The 25,817-nt window shown below is 38.6% G+C and overlaps 1 long non-coding RNA gene across 1 annotated transcript in view; it reads left to right on the top strand.

The window, feature by feature from the left end:
- Nucleotides 1-22,349, top strand: part of LOC110397163 — a 23,931-nt gene extending 1,582 nt beyond the window's left edge. Inside the window, exons 2-4 of the long non-coding RNA XR_002437582.1 lie at nucleotides 280-364; nucleotides 1,339-1,448; nucleotides 19,460-22,349. This is a non-coding gene — a long non-coding RNA (uncharacterized LOC110397163). The remainder of the gene's footprint in view (nucleotides 1-279; nucleotides 365-1,338; nucleotides 1,449-19,459) is intronic.

Here is a 25,817-nt window from a genome sequence, read left to right as displayed (position 1 = left end):
CCCCCTCCCCCTTCCTCTTTCCTCTTCATTCCCTCCAAAAAAGACTATTCTCTATCCCTAGTGCTATACATATGAAGAGGCCCTCCTTTTATGCCTCCTTAATGAGTAAATGCAAAGAAATTAAATTCAAAGTTTCTAGATGACCGAGCAATTTCTGAGCCGTATTTGCACAGATTTTTCACTTGTCTTGATTTCCTCACTGAGGAATTTTTTTTCTGTCAGAATTCCAAATAAACACAATCTAGCTTTGGAAAGTAATGAAAATGGTAATTTCTCTAGGAAAATGCATTGTGAAATTTCTCAGAGATCCTATCTCCAGAGGTGCTGATTGCTGAGATGATTCCTGTGGCACACACAGTGACTGGTGAGGAAGCCAATTATTACTCTGGAATTAACTTGTGATTTGACTTTTTAGGATCATCCCCACTGGTGGTCTACATAAAAGGCAACCCCTGGTCCTACCTGCGCAGTGACTCTGAGGTGCCATGGTTGCATTTTTAGCCCCTGCCCAACAGAACACTGAGTAATGTTCACCTATTCCTATCACTTGGGCATGATACTTACTCTGTTTCCTTTTTATGTTACTCATGATGGAGTATTTTGTTTCTCAGCTGTGGCATAAGCAAGAGATACTCAGTGCTCAACCAAAGGAGAAAATTGAAAAAACACTCAGTGATATCAATCAGAGAAGGCCTGAGTTGCCTGAAGAAAAGAGCTGTAGATTTCCACTTTCAGAGGACATTGCTTGCCTTGTACCTTTCAAACTTGTCAGTGCAGCTGCTGATCCAAGCAGTATTTCTGACAATTCTCATCAGGGCTGTCCTGCCCAAAGTCAGTGGCCTGCCTATATCATGCTGCAATCCACACTGCCCATCCCCTTACATCTACTTGGTCATGGATTTGATAGAAAAGAGGATACATTTATACACTTGCTATTTTTGCTATTATTGTCATTATTGTTTGCACTGTTGCACTGTTTCTTTCCTATACAGTACTAAATACTATGATCTGCGGTGCTCATCACAATCTGAAATCCTGCACTGTGGAAAATTTGATGCTGGTTCCATGATACATTCACAGGTGGATGCATTTGCACAAATTATACCCAAGCTGATAAGCAAAAAAATCATTTATTTTCCCTCTGTCTTTCTGAAATGATTTTCCCCTTTTGTTATAATATAATGGAAAAAATCTCAATTTTCAAACCAGATTGACATGTCCCTTGAAATCACCTCTATTTTCATTTACATTTCTGTTGAAATATGTTATTGAATAAATATTGAGAACCATGTATAATTTCACCTACAGTTTTACTTGTTTTTTCATTCCTCATTACAGTGATGGGAGAACTGTATATCCAGATGCTGTGTCTAATCACTGGGTCAAGCTGATGATGACTCAGAGCTGCTGAGTTCCCTCTGCCAGAAAAAGGTGCTGAAACCCTCAGGGTAAGAAGGGAGGAAAAAAAAGTATTTTGAAGTGTAAGGGCTGGAATCAAATACACCTTGACGAGCAAAGATTCAGCTCAGATCTTAATCTTACAACATCCCCAGGGTTAATCTAAGGAGAAAAAGAATGAAAACTAACCTACGTGTCAGGACATTATAAATATTCATAGGATGTAGTTTTAAGTGGACTACAAAAAAGCTGAAAAATAGGAGAGTGGAAGATACAAGTTATGAAGTCCTTAAAGGAGTTGTGTGGAAAATATTCATAAGAAGAGAATGTTGTTTTATTCGCAAATAACATGAAGGAAGTCTAGATAGTTTCTGACAGGGAAATCAGTGGTAGCTGATCCTACTTCTTTGGGCTTGTGCATATTGCTTTTCTGCCCAGTTTCTAGTTTCTTTAGAAACTCTTGAAAATAGGAAGCCATTTTGAATGCCTGGTTGCCTAAGATGGTCTGAATATTCCCTTTAGGGAGCAGAATTATGATCAGATACTACAATAGATTCCTGCCTGGAAAGGAGGAAACTGAAAGGAGCCTACAGTGTAAACTCTTAGTAGTAAGCAATAAATAGCCTGATCAATACAACAGACTCTAAAGGATGTAGTCTGATATGAACTCCTTCCATGAACTTTCTGTCATGAAAATCTGGTTCTTGTGGGAGCAACAATCCAAACTGTTTCAGAAATATTTTTAGGCGTTAATATGAGGCATAAATTTTCAGTGGTTCTAAATATCAGCCAGTTTCATTGACTGCTATTACCTCCAAAAAAATATTTTTGCAGTAGGCTTTTAAATATACATTCATAATATTTTTGAAGAGAAAACAAAACATTACAAGATCAGCAACAGTAAGTCTGGAAATGTTCTGAATTGTTGGATTAGCAAAGACCTTATATGCTTTAGCAAAGGCCCATATTGGGCTGCTATCCTCCATGCTTTTGTCATGCTTTTTTTTTTTTTTCCCTCTGTTTAAATTAAAACCCCAAGGTTCTGTCAGATCAATTTCTGGTAGAGCAAGAGTGGCATAAAGTCAATTTTTTTTGACTGAGCAATATGTGCAATATGTTTTTTGTTTTTTTTTTTAAATAAGTTGTGATCTACATAAGTACAGTAAGAAATATCAAGGTAGAGCCAATAGTCACACAGGAGAGTTTACTCGTGTTTAAGAAATCAGTCTGGTTCTCATAACAAAACCACAATAGTCTGTGAATATTTTTTGTTTTTAATTTTATAGCAGTGTGTGCTCTGCTCTCTGTATACAATTCAGCACTCTTTGTACTGACAAAGTTGAAATGACATTTATCGAAATACACTAGCTCAATGAACCTTGTTTTTGATGACCTTATGCCTTTCAGGTCTTCTGGTTTAACTGTGTTACTTTTATTGGTGGCTTTAAAGCAGTTAAATGTAGTCTGAATGACTTTTCTTATTTCCTGCTTCTTTTTTTTTCCTTCCTCTTTCTCCTCTCATTGTGGAAAAAATACTGACTATGTCAAGGACAAACACTTGGGTTATGGATTTTGTCTTTGCTATTACTATTTTTATTACAAAGCAGCCCTGAAGACCTTTTAATTCTCTTGATTGTTTAAAGAGGCTTCATGAAAACATGACATCTCAGATGTGGAGATAAGTATAATTGAGTGCAAAAGTCTGTTTGCCAGGGCTCTACTACAGTAAGAACCTAAGGAATTCAACAAAAAGGACGGGGTCAGTAAAGGTTTAGTGGAATTTGATAGGAGGCCCCATACAAATATCCAGATGAAACTATAGCCAATTATTTTGTGCTGAATATTATGCCCTGATGAAAATAAAATACCTGAGTTTAATCTTTCATTCAGAGTAAAGATTTGTAGTATAATGACCTGATTTAGTTGAAAAAAGGAAAGAATAACTAAGTCTGACAGCTGAGAACAGAGGAGGGATTAATCTCAAAAGTTGCTATTCTTTGTTTCCCATCTTTTCATTATTATGCAATCGGTGCAAAGAGTAAGTTGCTCTGAGTCAGATCCAATTGCATTGCTTCGAGAAAGGGGAAAGCATGGAGAAGAGAGATTTTCCTTTACTTGCAGACAGAAGAATTGACAAGAGAACTGAGAGAAGTGGAGCCAGTCAGTCCATCTCTCAGTCTTAGGGCAGAAGTGGGCTAACAGTGCTTTCATTCAGCTCCATGCACAGCAAGGGCAGCTGCAGGTAGGTACGACAGGGTGGTACGCATCACAAGGTACAGTAATCCAGTTGAATGAAGAATTTTATGCTTTTCAGTCTTAAATTTGACCTCCTGAATGTCTGGCTAAAGGAGAAAGAGAGTGACTATGCTGCAGCATACATCAGAGTGTTGACTGCTCTTCTGATCTGTCTGAAAATGCTTCTTCTTGACATATGACATGATGCTAGCTCTCTTTCACCTTGTGAACATTTGCAGCAACCAGCTTACTGCCATCCACTATGCACCACTAAATGTTGATGGCTGTTGCAAGGCACACTGCTGTGCGCCTAATTGCTCCAGCTGACCAGAGTTGCACTTGATGGTGCCACAATAGACCTCTTACTAGGAGTATTACATCCAGTTTTGGGTACTAACTTTTGAGAAAGATGTGTAGACATTGCTGAAAACAGAACAAGGAGGAGCAAAAAACGTGACTGAAGAAGAAAGGCTTGAGAAATAGGGGACTGTTAAACAGAGAAAGGGGAATATTGGAGGGAAATATAACAGACTTGTACAACTTAGAGGAGGGAGGAAACTGTTCTCTTCATGTTCTATTGGTAGAACAAGAGATTTAATTGAAACAAAGACTTACTGTTGAAAGATAGGAATAACATTATGAAAGTAAAGACAGGAAAACCATAGCAAAAGCTGTGAAAGTTTGTGGGATCTCCACCCGAGGAACAACTCAGTCAGGTATGACTTGGGGACAACTCAGTGGGGAGAAAAATTAAAGGTACTGTAGAAGTCACATCCAGTTCTACTTTCTATTTTTTTTAAAAAATTTTGCTGTTATTTTTTGTTTTCTTTTTAAGATGAAGTTCATCCTTCCAGGGTGACTGGGAAGTGAAACACATTATTCAGCAGAAAAAAAAAACTTGACTTGGTATCCACTTGGGTGCTCAGACATGTTCTTGTGACCATTTGCAAGCTCAAAATGTACTTCTTTGCACCTTGTGCGAGTCTGTGGTACTGGACAAACCTAGGAGGTAGATCACAAAACGTTCCTACAGTACTTGTAAATGCATACCAAAACTGTCAAGTTATAGTTTGTGTGAGAGACAGTTCTCAGCAAGTTAGAAATTAGCCTTAAATTTTCAAAAAGGTTCACTCTTTTAGAAAGTCTCAGGCTTTGTTTCATTTTGTGACACACAGTTGCTTTAAGCTGGGCTGTATAGTAGGATGGCTTTTGGAATTGGTTGCCACTTCGGTAAATGCTGGCTTTTGCTCGCTGTATTTCACAAAACCTCAACTGTCCTCACAGTAACCTTATTATTCTTATGGTTGGAGGCTATGAATACATTAGCACCCAATCTGTGACCCCAAAGGTTTTCTTGTTAATAAGTTTGCCTGTTAAATTTCAGGGTCGTAAGATCAGGTTCCAAACACTTGGGAGTTTTTCTGTTTCATCAGAAGACTCTGAGCTCCATTATTAGGACTGTTGATTTTGGCTAGTAGTTGCAATCAAAACTGAAGAATTAAAAAATGCAGCAGAGGTTCAAAATGATTGCCAGTTGTAATTATAAACCAGTACCAACAATCCTAGAGCCTACTGGATCCATCTGTTTTTCTTGTTTTTTTTTCTTGCTCGCTACAGCAATACTGCCCCTGTCTCCTCTTCTCACCTCATCTCACTCAGCCCTGGACAACTTCCACTTGCTGCTGGACCCCCACTGCAATCTCTAGGGCAGCTGGAAAAAGGAACATCACCCCTTGTATAGAATTTCTGTAACATCTTTTATAATCTTTTGTGAAACATCTAACAGTACTATTTGATGTCAAGAAATTACTGAACACCAGGTAGAGTATAAATATAGAATCATAGAATAGTTTGGGTTGGAAGGGTTCTTACAGATCTTTTGATTCAAACCCTGCTGTGGGCAGGGACACCTTCCACTAGTCCAGGTTGCTCAGGGCCCCATTCAACCTGGCCTCGAACACTCCCAAAGATGGGGCATACACAGCTTTCCTGGACAACCTGTTCCAGTGCCTCACCACCATCACAGTGAATAATTTCTTATATCTAATGTAAATCTACTCTCTTTTATTTTAAAACCATTACCCCTAATCCTATCTCTACACTCCATGATAAAAGAGTTTTTTTTTTCCATCTTTCCTGTAAGCACCTTTATGTACTGGCAAACTGCTATAAGGTCTCCTTCGAGCCTTCTCTGTGTTGAACTCTCAGTCTTTTTTTATTAGAGAGATGTTGCAGCCCTCTGATTATTCTTGCATCCATCCTCTGGGCCTGCTCCAACAGGTCCATGTGCTGGGGGACGCAGAGCTGTGCACGGTGGTGATATCCAGGTGAGATCTCATGAGAGCAGAGCAGAAGGGGACACTCACCTCCCTTGCCCTATTGGTCACTGCTCTTTTGATGCAGCTCAGCTCATGTTGAAATTTTCAGCCACCGGTACCCCAAAATCCTTCTCCACAAGGCTGCTCACTATCCACTCATTGCCCAGCCTCTATTCGTGCTTGGGATTGTCCCAAATCAGATGCATAGGTGTGTAAGCAGATTTCAGAAATTGGGCTGTATTTAGTGAACACAATTATGTGTGCTTCAGCTATGCCACCTTCCTGTTGTGTAAACAGAAATTAATATAATACTTTCTTACATTCCTCTTTGTTTTCCCTTTCCTCCCCTTCTTCCTTATATGTTATGAATTTGAGCATTATTCTTAAAAGTCCATGTTAAAGAGGTGGCCTAATAATTTTTAATAACATAATAGAAACTAATTTTTAATGTTCTATGATACTTTGTATTCAAATATTTGCATAGTGGAGTATTTTCTCTAGCGTGTACTTTTGTGAGAAGTAAAAAGAGTGCACTGTGCTTGTGAACACATTGTTCTTTTCTTTGTGCCTGCTTTATATTTGATATGATAGGGAAGAAACAACAATAATGAGATTAGATTTGATTATTTCACATAAATGATGAAAAGGAGCCCACATACTTTCAAAATAAAACTGACTGAAATTCATTCTAGTTGGCTCCCATTAATCTTAATTGTAACTCCATATTTCAGTTTAATAGGCCAGTAAATTTTAGGAAGCTGTGCTATTGTTCTTACGTACTTGGTTAATTCTGAGCTTACCAAGTTTTTCTGACTTTGCATCTGGAAAGGAATACCAAAATTCTTATTTTCTATATGGCTATTTATATGCCAAGCAGCATTGCTTTTATTCAAAGCAGCCTGAGAAAATGCAGAAAGTTCTATTTAAAGGCAGATTTTATTATTGAGATAAATTTGGCTTTTTAAAGAAAAGTTTGCTGACCATTAGGAAGAGGGAACCAGCGAAACAAACCAACAGTACAGCACATGTATTTCTTCAGAAAACTGCTCAGTTTTTTAATGTCCAAAAGGAAGACCTGGATTCATAACACAGTACCCACGAGGACAAAATTCTCAACCTTTCTGTATTCGGTGACTTCAAGAAGAGCTGAGTGTTCTCCACACCTTGCTGGAGTGAATCTTCTGTAAACTTGCTCATGATTAATATGAGATATGAATATCTATTAAATGTTACAGTAGGTTGATAACACCCAGCCATATCACACATTTATTAAAAGAAACTGTTCAGTCACAGTCTGAACAGGAGAGTGAGAGAGCAGCTCAACTGCACTTAGATTGATGACACTTCTAAAAATTGCCCAAGCATGTGTGCAAGAACCTGTCAAAATAAGAGCTTAATAAATGAGAAAGTGAAGGACAGGTAACTTTCCCAACATAAAAAAGCCTTGCACATGCATGTGTATGCTTCATTTATTCCCCACCTCTTGCAGGTAAACAGTGCAGAAAGAGCAGTTTTGCCATTTTTGAGCTAACTTGTCTTGAAAAGATTTTTGCTAAGTCAGATATTGCTGAGGCTACAGCTCCATGTAGCAAGGTTTCACTGAAGCCTGCTTTCATATCACTAAATTTCCACCAAGCTCAGTGCAGTGCTTCTTGCCTGTTGCTCCAAGAACCCACTGCAGCATTGTCAAAAAAAGGATTCATCCCCCACCCTGAGAGGAATACCTGCTCCTGCAGAGGGCATGGAGACAACATGGTGAGGAACCAGGCAGAGACTCAGGCCTGAGGCAAGGATGGGGCAGCAATTGCTGCAGTGGGGTTGCCTACCCTGTGCAGCACTGTCCTGGTGACAGCATCAACCCTTGGCTGTGAACTCATAGGAAATATGCACTATTCAGAGGTCTATTGCGCAAGACAATTGCACATTTTGCCTTTGTCTGAAGCTGCCATCATTTACACCACAATGAGTGAGGTATTATGGTAAAATAAAACTTTCAAAGAATATAGAGCAGAATATACAACGTATCAAAACATTTTCCTCTCCACTGATAGCATAGAGCTATTTGTGTTTAGTATTTGGTAAGTTAGGCGAACAATACATTTTGAAAATCAATATGCCTAAACATAGGGATTGAAAGCTACATTTAGGCACTTCCCTGGTGTGGAGCAGACACCATCATCTTATTTTTAGGCTTTGAATGTGGAAGTCTTGACAGCACAATATAAAGCACTCAGAGATGGCACCCAAGCAGAAAAGGGGCTGTACGTTGAGTGGTTCTTAGCACTTGAACGCTCCATAAAGAGAGTATTTTCTGTACAGTGATCTGATACGATTGCTCTCCTAGCTATAGAAGTTATTTCATCCATGATTACAGTAAGGGGCTTGACATAGTCCACATTTCTAATAAACAGATACTTTTTTTTCAGATAGCTTTGTTCATTACTAATATTGTTTCACAACATAATTCAAATGTAAAGCTCCTGATGTTACTGAATAAACACCTGGGAATAAAATAGCCTCTATATTCCACACTGTCATTTTGACATTAGTAGTGTTTAGGGGATTTAGACACTGGCATCATCTCTTAGCAAGTGAGCTATGATCTATTTAGTAAAATACAGTATTGCTGAGCTTTGTGGTTCTAGGATTTTGTTGCAACAAAACTGCAAACACAGAGTGAACCTAATCTTTGCATTTATCACTTTCTGTTCTTGAAACTGTGGTTGATATCTGATATGTGGTTTGATGTGATGGCTGATATGTGGCTGACTGAATGTACTCCAGATGTTTGTGACTGCCTGTGCTTTGGTCTATGTACACTAAGAAAGTATCCTGGAAGTGGAATGACTAACCTTGGTATTTACTGTCCTTTGAAAGGGGAAGGGCACTGAGGGCACCCAAAGTCTTCTTTTCTGTCACTACCCCTGTACCTCGTGCCCATGGGTGAGGAGCCCGTTTCAGCATAGGTCTCCAGTCCTGCCTGAGACATGCTGGGATAGCTTTGTTTCTTTCTGTCTTGGATTCCTGATGGAACTTTCTGGATGGACCTCAGACCCATGTTGCACAGTCTGGTCCTCACTCCTGTCTCCTACTATTTGCAAAGGGTCTTCCTGGATGGGGCTGATTCATTTGCCTTGTACGCTTGTCTCCAGCTGGTTGATGGATATCATGATCACTGTGCCCTCTCCATTCAGATGTAGTGGGGCAGTAACCTGCTGTGATTCCCTTAGCTCTCGGGAGTTCATCTTTCCTCTGGATCAGACTAGATCCTGCTGCATTTTCTGCCTTGTTTGGCTCAGGAAGCTGATCATTATATAATGGCCTCTTTGAATCACTTGCCCCAGGTCTCATTGGCCTTAGATGATTTGATAACTCCAAAATAGATAAGGGTCATTTTGCAGTCATTCTTAGGCTGGCTGGGAACATCTGCCTCATCTAATGGTATTTGGTGCCTTCTATGGAGAGGCAGATTTGTCCAGGCATGTGACATATTTAAAGAGCGTGAGTCATTAATATCCGAAAGGACTTCAGTGCCCTCATGTTGTGGGCTTGACATTGACATAAGCAAAGATGGTTTACTGAGCCATATTCGAAACACTCACATCACTGTGCCCACAGAAGCATTGGAATATCTCAGCAATCACTTCTCATGGCTCAGTTGGTCCCTCTGAGAGTACAGAATAATAACTTATTATCAAGTTCTGTGAGATATGAATAATGTGCAGTTCTTGCCTGTTCCCTGCATAATTTCTTCTGAAATTGTACTGTTATTTCTGCTGCACACTTTAATGCATGGTAAATTAAATATATTTTTTGAAAAAAGATAAACAACTCAAAAACAAACCAAGAGCCCTCAATCAAGCTAACTAAATTGTTTAATAATTTACCTTAATGGAAGAGGCACAAGGGTGGGAAAATTCAATCCACCAGGGAAAACAGCATCAACATTAAAGTAGAAACTGTGAAATAATCATCACAGTACCCGAGTGTTTGTTCAAACTCCGAAAATCCAAAAAGTGTGAAGTTCTAGCTGTCTCCTGGCAGGATAGAGGTCACAGTGTGCCATTTTGTGTCATCCTGTCATAAACTGCATAATAGGAGTTAAGAAATGTAATGAGAAAAAGATGGCTGAAGTCCAAATGTGGGGTATGTGCCATTGGTCAAGAAAGTATCTCATTCAGAAAACATGACTCCTATGCATGAAAGATTTAATCCACTCCTAGATAGAATTTTAGTGTAGGTTACATAGAAGGCTGTACAGTATAGTTTCCTTTCCTGAACAGAACAATCTTTGCATTCATCAATACAGGCTTCTTGGCACACAAATGGTATTTAGGAGCACACAGGGGAAGGGAAAGACAGGCCAGCATAGAGGTGAAAAATGAGGGGAACTTGGCACTTACACAAATGATACCAAAAATGCTGATTTAGGGAGGAAAAATGTAAATCATTTTTAACGTCTTTTGAAGAAAGGTGCCCAAGTTAAAGTTGCCTTGAAGGCATATGACCCAACCTGACATTGCTTTGGCAGCAGAATATGAAGTGTGTGTATGCAGAGATGAAATGTCCTTTGAAGAGCTACTCTCTGATGAAGGGTGCTCACATACAGTCTTTCTGACAATGACAGGAATACAAGAACTTTTCAAAGCTCCACGTATTTATTTATTTATTTAAATTTGGCTCTGGACAAAGAAAATCAGGTATGATTTATAAGTACGAAGCATTTGTCACGTGTCTTATCCTCTCATGCCTTCAAAATCTGATAGTTTGACCTGGCACTAATTCTGAGCAGATAACTGGTTCAGAGCTTTTTTTTTTTTTCCCTGGGATGTGAACAGATACTGAGCTATCACTTTGAAATTATTGGTATATCTGCTTTGGGATCGAACCAGCAAAAATTTACCACTTCAAAATACTAAGTTGACTATAAAGCGACATCTTGTCTGAGGAGCTATTCAGCACAGGGGCTGTCTGTTTCTTAGGTTGGGTTGTTCTCATATATACAAGACCACATCACATAGAGCCTTTCCTTCCCCTACTGCTTTAACTCTCCCTGACCCTGGCTTTCCTCAGTGTGCGCAAGAGAAAATTTTGTAAATTTTGGTACTTTTTGTGCTCTCTTGGTGATACTTTTTTTGGTCCTGCTTCTCCTATGATAGAGATCAATGCATTGTTTTTAAAGCAGAGCTCTTTCTTTGTCTTTTGCATTCTTGCAGCCCTTGTGAGGTACATCACTGTGTAAATGTGTATGAGCTTCTTTCCATCTAGGACATGAGCATACAGTAGGTTTAATTCTTTCCTCTCTCTTCTGATCAGCTTCCATTGCCTAACAGCACCTGCCCAGTACTGAAGTTTCTTTCCATTCTTTCAAGCCAGATGTGAGGAGTACAAGGACTGTTCTTGTGGTGCTGTACTGCAATGGGAAAGATGCCTGTGCTACTGGGGAGGCAGAAATTGTCCCTCTGGCTGAACAAGGACTCTGAAGTTTTGCCTTTGTCATACGCCTATTCCTGTTTTTAAATGCAGTATCTTGCAGTGTTAAATGCTTAAAGGAGTGCTGAAGCTAATCACAGTCTGTTGCTGGCCCAAAGTGGGACCGAAATTAGAAGAAATTTAGTCTCAGCTTAAACTGAACCAAGACTGGGTTGAAAATGTGCCGGCTCAACTCCCACCTGCAGACATTTTCATTTCTGAAATCTGCGTCCCGCTGCACGCGCTCAAGTCTCTGAAGGCTGGAAAGAAGCTGCCAGAGTTGGATGGTTTGATTATGTTCTGCAGTAGCAGTTCCAGCCTGAAGAGCTTTAATTTCTCCCGGTGCTCCTTCGTGCAGATTGAAAGCTTCATGGACTATCATCACCATCAGCAGCCATGGGAGCAGGGGAATTAGAAACAGGCTCTTTACAGAGGCTAGCTGTGTCCTGCTGGGAGAACAGACTAATTTCAAGGTACAGGAGAGAGACCTGCTAGCCATGCCTGGAACTGCTCCTTTCTTCTTGCCCATGTCCTCTGTGGATATCATCTGCAGTTGAAGCCTCAGGCTTGTGACAGTTGTCCTGAAGGGCAAAACTTTGTTTTGTTTTCATCTTACAAGGATTAGAGGTGTTCTTTCATTCAGAAAATTCAGTGTTACCAAGTTTACCTGTGAGCAGAGAGCTCCCTAGAGAGGCTTCAGCCTGCTACTTGCCGATGCACATTTTTTGGCTTTTTGGTTCTGCCCTTTGCAGATTATGCGTGTGCTGCATTCAGGGTACAGCTGACCCTGAGGACACAGCCCAAAGTCCATGCATAACTTACCTCTTTATTTAACCTTGTACTGGCCAGTTACACAGGGATAAATTGAATCCTTCCTGGCTTTTCCTTTCCAGTATGAACATTTTGAAAACCCAAGTGAACTGAGACCTTTCCTCTTTTGCAGAAACCTTAATATTATTTCATAGCCTCTAAATTCTTGGCTCAGAAATGTATTTTATCTCCGAAGACTTTTCTGACTTTTAATAATGAAGGACCTGCCTGCCCCAAGCAGAGAAATACAGCAGCATTTTCTTTTTTAGTGGTTATTCATTAAAAACTCGTCTCTTAAAAAAAAAGGTTAAGAGCTTCTGACATGGTTATATCAGCAAGGAACATACTAGAATAATTTTCTTAGTTCTAGGTGGAACCAATTTATTTATCAGTATTGGTAGAACCTACTTGGAGATTTAGGGAGATGTTCATTGCTTCATTTCCTATTTAACATTATCATTTTAATGTACACAGTATGTGGGCTTGTCTTCCATATTTTGCAATGGCTGCAGTGTAAGAATCATAATATATCATTTTCACAAGCAATTTAGCACAGCGTAAGGGAGGAAATGTAGCTGTACTGTCTTAGTAGTTATTTTCTAATAAAATTCTAATAGATTTTAGGTTAATGGCACAGAAGATGACATTTATGTCCTATCTCTTTTTTTTGTCTGTAGCGACACAGTGAAGCAAGAAGTTACAAGACCAGACGATAAGCTAATGCACTCCTTGCTTGTGAACAATAAAGTGTTATAAAAAACTGGCTTGCCTTTGACACTTTACTAATGTCTCTCTGTGAGAGAGTACCTGGCAGGCCAGAGTTGGTAAAGCTAGTTAGGCTTTCCTTCACTAGAGATTGATTTGTGCCTTATATAAAATGGATCTGCTTTAGCAACCCTACTCTCCCCCATGACTACAAGGCTTTTTAAAGACAAAGGCAGGAAAAATAAGCAATCTTTTTTTTTCCTTGTGCTTAATAAAGGAAGAAGATTAAAAAGACTCCCCTGTTGATAAGATCTAACCATTTATGTTCCTGCGTGATGAAAGGTGAATACCTATTTAAGATTTATTTAGTATTTTGTCATCTATAATGAATCTAAAGGGCACAACAATTTGTCTTAACATTCTCTAATGCAATGAAGCTCATTTTAACAAATAACTGTATAAATAACATATTTACTGACTCCCTCGGTTGACTGATCTTGTACTTGAGCTGTAAAACATTTCTAATTGATAACGGGGTGAAGATAAAATAGCAGAATGGATTATTTTCATATAGAAGAATCAAAAAAGGGAGTAAGGTACATGTGGCTCTGTGTGCATGCTTCTGTAAAACTTGCTGTGCTTTTGTACAGGGTCTTATTTTATGCTTCTCAAAGTAACAATGAATATTATCACTGATTACATTGCACAGGACAATAAACAATACACAATCTGAAGCAGTAGGTCTACAAGTTCTTTACAGCTTAACTGAAGCAAGCGACACAAAATTTCTCTGAAATGTTATGATACTCTCTGATTTACGGACGTAGAAAGAGCTCTTGTTTTCTGAAACCCTGGTCTGTTTCCTTTACTAATATACTGCTGTTCTCCGTTTGTACAAGAGCTGATGATCTCTGTACAACAGAAGTAAAAGAATATTATGTGTGAATTCCGTGCTTATAGGATTATACAACCAATGAAAAAAATTGTGAGGCCTTAGCATTGTCACCCACAACTTTCTTTTCAGTTTTCAAGGGCCGAATTTGAGTCCGTCTCTTGTGCCATGACAATTCAATGCATGCAGTTGTTGAGCAGTCTGTCTGTTTTTGTGAGTCACTCAGTTGATTTCTGGACAACCGAGAAAAAGCAAATCAATAAGAACATGAAATTAGAGGATAAAAGCATGGCCAGCTGAAGGATTAGTCAAGCTTCCCACACAAGTGTATTAAAGGATCTCTGTTCTGAGACACATCTACCTATGAAATAAGTGTGTGAACAGAAGATCTGAATTTTAGTTTCTAGTGCAGAGGATATGATTTCTTCACTAGTTCAGTTTGGCTGCACTGGAGTCTAGGAGGAAGGAGCACAGGCACCAGCCTATGATATTTAGCTTCTCCCTTCCACAGGAAGCCCTAGAGGAATGAAAAAAGGCACCCTTCATAGGTCGGTGAGTTTACTTGCATAAAACAGGTCAGTGTATTCCTATCTTACTTAAGACATCTAAAGAATATCTAGTACTATTACTTAACATCCACTGGTTTTAGACAAGGCCTACACATTTTGCGTGTGATACTGAAATAATGCAACAATATCTGTGCTGATTCCTGAAGATGGTACTTCTGAAGTATTATCTGCCCTCTTTTAGGCCTCTTTCTGAAGATGCAAGAAATTACACCCATTACTATTTCTATCAACTATACTCACAGACTGTAAAGAATCCAGACAAGAAGTTCACATGAAGACCTCTAGTTACTGAGACATAACATTAGGTGTCTACGTTACAGGCTCTATCCAAAAAGGCCATTTTTTTGTGACTCCACCTGAGTGTGAATTCCTTTAGAATTTCCAATAAAGCCTTCTTAGAAGTAAATTAGATAAGGAGGAGCTAGAGTTACAGTGCTGTAACAGGGGGAATGAGGGTCTTTACAGTGGGACTCAGTGAGTTTCCTCTACAGATCTTTTCTTTTCCTGTATGTGCTTGCTTTACATTATTTGTATGCATTTGTCAGACAGCACAGATTGAATGCATTAACCAGAACCTCTTCACTCACCTTGTTGAAAAGTCTTTGTTCTCTAATGCCTGTCACAGTTCTTTGGCTGCATCTGTGCAGATTGTTTTTTTTTTAAGAAAAATAATACAGTCAGTGTCCAGCTGAATAATTACTAAGATTTTTGTTATAAGATATGTTGAAAGCTTTCAAGACATTTAACAGAAATAATCAGAATTCAGAGTGTATATTAAATTATCAACTATCTAATAAGTGCGCTACTTCCCAGCTGGGATCCTCCTGGTACTTTCATTCATCTTCAACCAGTGTAATTAAAGACGAAAGGTGCAACACTGATGATTCTTCTCTAGAGATCTCATCAGTTTAATTCTAGAACTATCAGTGGAAAAGGAATATCATATAAATTGCTCTGACTTAATTGGACACCTGCTGGAGGTCAAGCAAAACAACCAAGGTCTACTGAAATAGGGACTGCCTTCTGTAATTCAGTAATTTGGTAGGAGAAATTTTGGCAAGGCAGTGCAATCTTTGTTTCATGCCCATTAAAACTAAATCAGATTTGGCTAACAAAAAACGAAAACAAGAAACAAAAACAAAACAACAACAACAACAAAAAAAACAAAACAGAAGAAGTGGAAAACATCAAGAGCAAGCAGGAATGTGCTTAAAATCTCCCCATGAGAAGTGATAGTTTGCTGCATTAAGCAAGTGAATCAAAACCTACAGTGCAAGGGTTGCATTAAATAGCTTCCTACTGGTGTAACAAAGGTGTGCAGAATTCTCCTGGTGCAGGTTCTCCTGCAAATCTTCCTTAAAACCTCCTGCTCAGAAAGTATGTCATAGCTAATGAGTGAATGATTTGTTTTCTCAATCGTTGTTTTAAAGCACATCAATGTGTTTTGATGTAGTAAAAAGAAAAGAACTCCCTTTAAAAATAATTTTTCTTCTAGTGCTGTCAAAACTAATTTTTCTTGGTGATGTCACTAGATCCCCTTGTTCTGTTTATAGATATTATTTAAATTGCTGTTTCCATAAATGTGTATGACTTCCCTGAGGGTGTCTATATTTGTTACCAAAGGTGTCTCAAGAATCTTGGAGCATTCTCCCAATCTAATTAAGGGCGCCACAATTACAGCACAAAGAGCTGTGTTGCCAGTACTAAAGGTTCAAAAATTGTGAGTCAGAGCCCCATAACTCGAGACTGAACCCAAATGTAAATACTTTTTTTGGAGAGTATTTATTATGTCTTGGACTTGCTTTTAATTGCTGGACTCCCTCTGCCCCTTGTGTGGTTGTGTGTATGTGCATGTGTGTATGCTGCTGTAATTCCTGTACTGTGTCTTGTACTCTTCTCCAAGGCCTGCAAGGGAAAGAGAAAAGGAAAAGGAACAGATAAAACATTCCCACGGGAGAAGAAGAGATTAGGAAGTATCTTGAGTTTCCAGTCTCTTTTTGCTGCTTCCTCTTCGCCACTCAGGCAAGAAGTTTATGTCTTCCTTCTCCCAGAGGCTGGAAAATATGTGGTGAATGCAACAAGCTCTCAGCTTAGACCACAGTCTCTGTATTTGTCTGGAAATCAAGCCAGGACCTTCCTTGTACTGTCTATAGGACCAAGCTAAGATTTGGTGATAATGGTTTGAACCCATGTGCTGCAGGACACAGTATTTATGATGCATTACTTTCATTCTATGACAGCTGCATTTAAATTATGGATGTACAAATGTTGCTCGGCTTCTACACTGATGGTTACAATTTGTGTCTGATTCTTTTGCTTGGACAAATGGATGCAAGAGTTAAGTTCTGCTTTTATAGTTTTCTATATCTTATGTTATTCCTGGAATTTCAATTAGTGAATTACCACTGATAACTGTCTTATCTTGCAAGGCAATTTGGAAGTTTTGCATCAGAAATGGATGTATTACAACTTCATACAACATAGGAGCTGCTGCCTGTGGATATAAACACTTTATTTTTTTAAAAAAGGATAAGAAGCTTTACAAGTATTATTTTAGGACCCTATAAAAGTATTTTCATACTTCAGCCTTTTCTTCAACCTCTGAATCATGTTGCTTCTCTGTGTATGCTCTTCTAAATGCAACCCTCTTCCAATAAACTATCCTTCAATAATCTACCCTTCTATCAGCCTACTTGAAGTCCCTGGACACTTTGTGGTTTATCTTTCATTAGCCCAAACAGGTGTTAGACAAAAGACACCAAACCTGGCCTATATTGTGTGTGTCCAGCCAAGACTGGCAATGTGCTCCACGATCTTCAAACTGGTATGGGGCCAGGTGTTATTGTGTTGCAAGAGAAAGGTTGTCTTCTTTCTGTCCTAACTCTGGAAGCTTGAATCTTTGGCTTAGTCAGCATTGTGTTGCAGATGTCATAGATGATGGTTTGTCTGGGTTCCAGAAAATCCAGAAGGATCTCCCTTTTCTAATCCCAAAAGGCCGTGGACATCACTTTACCCACTTAGGGCTGCATTTTGAACTTTTTCCTCAATGGAGAATTCATGTCTCTACTCCATGCAGTACCATTTTGACTCCAGTTCATAGTGGTGACACCACATCTCTTCACTGGTAATGATACAGTCAAGGAAACTGTCACCTTCAGCCTCATATCGGCTCAATAGGTCCTGAAAAACTTGCATACAGTGTTCTTTCTGTTCCTGTGTAAGCGTTTGTGGGACTCACCTGGCACAAACTTTGCAATATTCCAACGTTGCTGCTATTGTTTCTAATGCATTGAAGCTGATATTCAGCTCCTTATGCAGCTTCTTGGTTGTAATCCACTGATTTGCACAGATGAGTTGATCAAGACATACTTCATTTCATTTCACAGGTGTGACAGTTGTGTATGGCTGTCCAGAGCGTGGCTTGTCTTTCATGCTACTGTCACCACTGCTGAAATGCACCACCCACCACCTCACTGTGCTTGCATCCACTGTTTGGTCTCAATAAACATTCACCAAGCTTAAGCTTTTTCTGCATGGAGGAATTCAATGCCACATCTTTGCTTCATCTGCACTTCCATGTCAGACGCCATTTTGTCAGGCTGCCCCTCTGCTGCCATCTGTCACATGGCAACAACATGTAACAGTATTGATGGGAAAATTCAGCCTCTACTGCCATGCCGCCAACATCTGCTTCTGATGTAGTGGGCCAACATAGTAAAATAGGAGGCATTACTTTTGGAGTAGCCCTCATATTTTTTTTCCTTGTTCACGATGCAACTGATGAGTATAAGCAGTATGTTCTTATTGCGTGTGTCAAAAAGCAGCCTCCTGCAGGGATAATACACAGTTCCCTCAGGTTCAGTGAGCCATAATGCCTCAAGAGGTGAACCATATTCTGCTACAAGTAATTTTGGTCTTTTTCCTTAATAAACAGAGTCAGAGCTCAAGACCTATATTTTAACATTAGTGGAACAGTTGTATTCCTAACCCTTAATAGCGCATGACCTGTGATTAAACCTTTTCTGTTAAAATTCCTCAGTTCCAGTATTTTTCCCCTGCGTTAACACTTTAAGAATGTGAATTTGTCCTTGAGAGAACAAAGTTCTTCCCTTCAGACCTCATACATTTTTCTAGAAATCTCCTACCTCATAGTTAGATATTTCTGTGTTGCAATGTACAATGTCAGCTTAGTTCTGCAGACCTATAGAGTTATTGTACTGGTTAATACAGTGAAATGTATACAAGACTAATCGCATTTATTATCCATGACAACAGTGTAGATGTTCTGAATGCTAAGTGATTTTTTAATAAAGAATATAATTAATTTTTCTGGTCTTGTCCGGAAACGCTTAGTGGTCAGTTCTGCCACTCAAATATATATGATAGCAAGTAAATATGGCATTTTAGTCAGCAATTAAATGTAAAGTTGCTATAATTTTAAATTCAGCTAGAAATGTACTGCTCCTATCTAAAGTAATCCTTGGATAAGAGCTGGAACTAATCGATTTTTAAAGGAGTTTTGTTGGTGGTCTCAGGGGAAATAAGGTAGTTTGCATGAAAACATATTAATTACGGAGCTTTCTTTTGTAATGATGCATGCCCTTTTTAGAGTGCAATATATTGATGTAGCAACTTCTCCAACTTAAATCATCTAACAAACCTTTCTAGTTTTCTCTCTTCTATCTTGATTGTTGGCTATATTTATTACAGAATGAAAATAAGGCTTTAGATTTTTAATTATTAGCTATAACGGATTCCAGAGTAGCTCAATGAATAAATTTATTTGGAAAAGCATATAGCTACAGCAGATCTTTGCTGAATGGGACATTCGTCTTTCTCCAAGATCAATATTACTTTCCTCTTCAGTGTGTCATATTTTGCTCTCAAGTGAACAGAAAACTTTGTGAAAAAGTTTTTATTCTTCTGACATTATTTTTAATTAGTTTTAGAATGTTCCTGTTGTAATCTTTGACTTGAATCAATATTTTAGCATTCTTTATCAATAAAAAACCCACAGTTTAGAATTCAATGCAGAAATAAATGCTATATCTTTCTGCCAGATTGGAGCGACATATCTGACTATCTGATGCAGAAGGTCCTGCATTTTGCCTGCAGAAAGCACGGAAAAGCTAGAGCTGCTTCCTGGTTATGAGGGCAAAGTTGGTCCTGATGGTTCCTGTGCTGGAGAAAGCTGACCACATGCCGTCATGGTACAACACAGCAAAGCCTGAAATGCAAGTAGAAGGACAGACTGTCAGGATTCCACCTGGGCGTTGTGTGGTTGGTTAGTGACGGACACGACCTTGTGGTCTCTGCATGGCAGAGTGCAGCAAGGCAAAGAACTGAGGTGGGGCTGCCTGAACCTGTCTTCTCAGCTGAGCACAAAAGGGCACTAGCATGTAAAAGCTTCAGTTTACTGCAACATATCTTCAAACACATCACCTTTGAAACAATAATCATTCAAAGCTATTATAGAAGAACAAAAGGAAAAGCTTTGAAAATATTTTTTTTCCTTTCAATCATTGCTCCTTGAAGGACAGGTCCTTTCCTCCAGCTCTGCTCTCACTTGTGCCTTCCCTTGTCACAGCAAACTCTGTATAAAAAGCCTGGCCTTTGGTCTGCCCCCATTATGTGCCTGCCTTCTGCTCCTTGGGATCTCTGTTTTTGACTCCCTGAGGTCTAAGCTGTCCCAGCTGAGCATGCTTGAGGCAGTCTCCTACTCCTACCAGAGAGCTTTGTTCAACCCAGCAAGCACCACCTCACACAAATCCCGATGACAGCCTTCCCCTCTGGCTTCTTAATAAACAGAGCATTAAACACAGCAGTCGGTAAGCTGTGGACAAACAGATAAAACAGGGACCAGCTTCTCTGTTTTGTGTATCAGATGTTGCAGTAAGGATTAAAGGATGTGTTCTGGTAATCCTGTTTCTTCAAGCTACTCACTAAAGTAAGATTTCCTTTTCATGAGGGGAACGCATTTCAAAGAGGATGTTAGTTTACAAATATCTCTATTGCTCAGTGTCCTCCTGTATCTTTGTAACCGATGAAATCTATACACAGGTAAGACTATATTAGGCAGCCATTTCAAATACTTTTAATGATATTTGCAGCTAAGTAAAAGGAATTTTTGTGATGGTATTTGTCGGATTCTTCACAGACATTGTACAATATTGCTTTCAGTGAAAATACAATTATTGTTAGTGCCTATATCTGACTATCATGTCTGAAAGTGAGAGATACAAGAATATAGAGTACGTCTGTTACTGATTAGACAAAAGAGGTCAGTTTGAGGTCAGACAATCAAATTCTTGAGGTGTCTGAGCTTATGAGAATGAAGTGGAGCGGATCTGAAGATGCTTCTTTTATTAATCGCATTTTTAATGTTGGGATATGGATGGCAAGAAATGTGGGCTTCAGAAGATAGTTGTGCTAATCTATCAGCATTGGTAGATCCTGTGCCCCAGTTTCCCATTGCACTTTGTGTTCTTGTCTATTTTCTTCTGCTGAAGTTTGCTCTGAAGTTAGTCTGACCTCTTGATGAGACATTTTGGCTTATTCAATGGGCAGAAAATTATCTCACTTTTTTTCTTGCTGAATGAGATGAACTGAGTCATCAAATGGTTGGAGCAAGCACAAAGGAAGTGCTACATACACGCAGCTGGGAGTGGGGAAAATGAGAAAACCATATTTTTAGTTTAGGAAGCTTTTAGACCATCTCAGCACTCTTGTGAAACTCATTCTTGGTGAAGAACTTGCATATCATATTTGCTCTGCCTCTGGTCTAGCGAAACCTGAATATATTGGCTGCTAGCGCTAGTGGTTCTGCAGAAGTGTTTGACAGAAGAAAGGCTGTTTGATTTAAGTGGGTCCCTCAGTGGAGATGTCATTGGCGATGAATATTGATGGACTGAAGCTAATTAATAAGTCAGTGTGTAACCTTTTTGTTCTTATATATATTTTTATAAATGTGAAGCTGGTTATGATTAGGTGACTTGCAAATGATTTTGCCATTTACACTTCAGAAACATTTGCGGGAATCCAGAAGTTTTTGTTACAACCACAGATGTACCCACTTACTACGTCTGTTAGACGCATGAACAGGATGGGAAGGCCTCAGAATCTGTAACGCTAAATAATGTGAGACTTTACTGAAGAGCATGCTTGCTGGAAATATATAAAGCCATAGAGAAATGAGCGTATTAGGGAGGTTTATTTTTGTCACTACAGACAAATGCTAGTGATTATGTGAGGATTTTCAAGTTTTACAGTTTTCAGCAGTCACCATAAAAAAACGGACCTTCAAAATAAAGCAGCTCCTCTCTAGACATTATAATAAGAGATAAATTTTTGAAATTATATTCAATATCCTAATTTATTCTCCTTCGGGGTAGTTTTCAAACACGATCAATGCTCAGATTTCAGGTTCTTCAGAAAATTTGGCTTAAGCTCTCCATACTGTGCTCAACAGGCTCCACACAGCATTAAGGCAGAATCAGGTGCCTGCTCACCATTTTTGATCAACTAATATATCCAGATGCAGGCTGGAATGGATCAAAACAGTAATAAAAGAAGAAAATTAGGTGACATTCAGTGAAAAATTTCATTTCCCTGGAAGGAGCTCAAAGAATGACCAAGTAACAAATATCAAATCAAGAATCAAAGATGGGTGATTTAGAAAGGTATTTTAAGTTCAGTTCCATGAAGGCATTCACAGAAAAATACTAGGTTGCTCCAAAAACAGTATCTCTTATTTTTTTCCCATGGAAACTGCAATAGACACAAAGAGCACAACAATGCTATGTGATAGAGCAAATTCTCAGATATGAAACTCTGTTTTGCTACATAGTCACCACAATTAGCTATGCATTTTCGTTGTGCTTGTCAAAATCTGTACCAGCGGAAGTGACCCACTGTTGCCGTTGCCACTGCTGAAACACACAACCCATCACCTCTCTGTGCTCACATCCACTGTTTGGTCTCAATAAATGTTCAGCAAGCACCAATTAATGTCAAAGAGTACAATTTTTTCTGCATGGAGGAATTCAGTGCCACACCTTTGCTTCATCTGCACTTCCATGTCAGATGCCATTTTGTCAGACTGCCCCTCTGCTGCCATCTGTCACACAGCAACAAAATGTAATGGAATATTCATGGGAAGGTTCATCCTCTACTGCCACACCACCATCATCTGCCTCTGATGTCGTGGGCCAACATCATAAAATAGGAGGCATTAGTTTTGCAGTGGTCCTTGAACTTTTTTTTGTAGTTGAACTTCAGCTGAAAAGCTGGGGCACTTAGATTCTTATTTGCAAAAATGATAGAAAAATTTTTGAAAGTATAAAATGACATAGGAATTTGAGAAACTTGCTTAATCTTTATACAAGAATATTGTTATTGCAGTAATTTATTACAAGTTCATTATATGGATGAATTCGTATTAAGTAGTGGGAAAATAAAAGGAAAAGGAACTATTAGTACTTAGACTTTGGGTTGATGTTGGCCATAATGGAATAACCAAAACAGCTGTACAGGGAGTGTGGGCTAAAGAACAGAGGTATTAGAACTGTACAGAATTAAGTAGTATATCACATGGTGTAGAGCAGTGGCCATGAGTGGAAAGGTTTAAATGATTGGATAAGAATGAAATAAATTACTTTCACACAGTGTTTATCCATGTGATAAACTGTAAACGGAAAAAAAAAAAAAAACCAAAAAAAAAAAAAAAAAAAAAAAACAACAACTCCAAACACAGTGAATAAAAGGATCCCCGAGTCAAAACTATTTTGGAGAAAGATGATAGAAAGCATGATATTGGCAATGTACCACAAGAGTGGTGATAGCTGTGTATTCAGTATTGATTTTAGAAACCTAAGTACCACTGGAAATATATTTATTTAACTAAATATTAACTTCTCCGTGAAAAATTAGAGAATAAGAGCTGTGAAGAAATCCAGAACAAACTTATTTAAGTTAGGAGTGGTCTGCCTTATTTTTTCCAAATAGTCACTGAATCAGTGGATCCTGGTGCTATTTTAAGCTTGATTTTGCATGAAGAAAATATATTCAAGAAAAGAGAATCATAGAAAATGACTTTGAATGGGAGGCTACTGTTGCTTTTCAGTCTGAATGAATGGACAAAGGAAAATCTGCGGAGTTCTCAGGTTGGATGGGAGGAAAGCCTTAAATGAAGGAGTGTTTGTCAGGGAGAACAGCAGAATAAGGCACAAGCCATAGTCTTGTCTATAGAGAAAACTCAGAATTAGGAAAAACAAGGAAAATGAGTTTAGAATTTCAATTCCAAGGAAAAGAGGTGGAGGAAATGTTGGAAATGTAGCAATGTAAGGAATTGATAAATGTTCAATGTAAGGGATTTATAGTATCACGTACATTGAAAGGGATTTCTTGGAGGTCAGCACATCCAATCCTCAATGAACAATTAGCTGGAGCAGGTTGCTCAGGGCCTTGTTCAACTGAGTTTTTGAATATTTCCAAGGAAGGAAATCCAGCGACGTCTCTGGGCTACTCTCCCACTAAGTAACTGAAGACGGCAATAAGATTCCCGCCCTTAACCTTCTCTTCTTAAGAGTGAACAAACTGAGTTCTCTGTCTCTTCTCAGGCATTACGTGCTCTGGATGACCAAAAAGAAATAGTGTGCAAAGAAAGAGATGTAGGAGCTCAGAAAACACAGATCCAAAACATGAATTTCCAGAAGTCTACCTGAAGTGAGCATGGCAAAATATTAGAAAAAACTCACCAGACATAATGAGGACATTAAGAAAAAAAATCTAACATAATGGCCCACACTTCAACTTAATATTCTGCTGTTATTGTGGAAAGGCCAATCCTCAGAATCACAGAGCCAGTATCAATTTTTTTTTAATAGCTTTCTTCATTTTGAAATCATTATGCAGTGAATATAGTGTCTGTTTATGGGGAAAAGTAACCTGAGCAGCCTATGTCTGTTAGCTGAATACTGCATAAAATTCAGAATGTGTTTTTAAAGAGACAATAATTAAGGACATCAAAGATCATCAGAAACCAGATAAAATGGGTCAAAATCCTATCAGTACAGAAATTTGTAATCCTACCCTCACAAGTTTTGTTTTGTGTAATGAATTACTTTCTAGGCAAAAGGAATGCAGGATACCTGACTTAGAATGGCTGTGTCGTACTTTATGAAGTTCCTGTTAGTTAAACTTGAGAATAAGGATGGTAAAAATAATAATAGTAAATAAAATAGGAAAATAATGGATTAGAAAGGGAGGAAGCCATATTGTGATGTAGGCAAGAAGGAGGTTATTTGAGGGAGAGCATTTTTCTGGAGAAGGTGTCTGAATGCATCTCTTACAACCTTTTGTTAATGAATGAATTGGGGAAGCATTGGTAATGCAGAACACATCATAATATGACACTGGCAAAAACTGTATGACCTCGAGAACTGTGATAACAGAAATGAGACAGAGTTTAAAATAAGTGCAAGGTCTCATGAAGATTTTCTGCTGTGATATGGGATCTCACCAGTAGAGCAGACAAAACAAAAGAGCTCTTTCCTTGATTAAAGAATGATACAAATACCTAAAATGATGCAATTCTAAAGAAACGGAATTCAATACTAGGAAGCGTGAACTAAAGAACCACTAAGAGAAGGAAGAGAGTGGCGGTGACTGGATGAGAAACGCCTTCACTGTTATTGTAAATCTGCAGTGACCTCTGTTTGAGAAAGATAACTAACACCAGAAAAGGTGCAGAGAAAGGCTAAGAAGATGGCTGGGGGTGTGAAGAGTAAACAAAGAAAATTTGCCTTTTTTAGCCCAGCAAATTGAAGGCTGAGAAAATATTTAATATAGGCCTGTACTTACGTGTAGTTACTTACGTGTAGTTGTCTGAGACTGCTACGAATGAGATTTTTCCAGTCAGATACTCATACATCTGCTGATTTCAGATTCTTTACTACTCACCATGGAATTTATCTGAAATTGCAGCAGTTATTCAGAGACTGGCATGGGGAATTAAAGGAATTTAAATAGAACAGCATATGCCTAGACACTTTCATTCTGTCTTGAACTGCATTAGATGCATTTAAGAGGGGAAAGCTGTGGAAAAGCTGTGGAGTTAAATTCTGACTCCAGTGAAGACAATGGTGAAATTGAATGTTAATGGCTTTCCCCCAGCAGTATACCTTGTTTGAAAAAAGCTTCTTGGAGAGAAGTAGTTCATTTTTACTGTCATCTGATCTCTCTATTGTTCACATTCTTTGTTCAAATTTTGAACTGTTAGCATAACTAGTTTTTAAAGAATAAAAACCCTGAGACTATAAAGGACTAATATTGTTGGAATGAAGAAATCATGCCAAGTAGGAATTTTTTTCCTTTTCCTTTTCTTTTTTTTTTTCATTCTCTCTGTTTTCTTTTCCAATC

Source organism: Numida meleagris, chromosome 3, assembly GCF_002078875.1.
Source record: "Numida meleagris isolate 19003 breed g44 Domestic line chromosome 3, NumMel1.0, whole genome shotgun sequence".
In the NCBI taxonomy this organism is placed as follows: domain Eukaryota; kingdom Metazoa; phylum Chordata; class Aves; order Galliformes; family Numididae; genus Numida; species Numida meleagris.
Note: the sequence above shows the minus strand (reverse complement) of the source record. Positions and strands in the feature narration are given on the sequence as shown.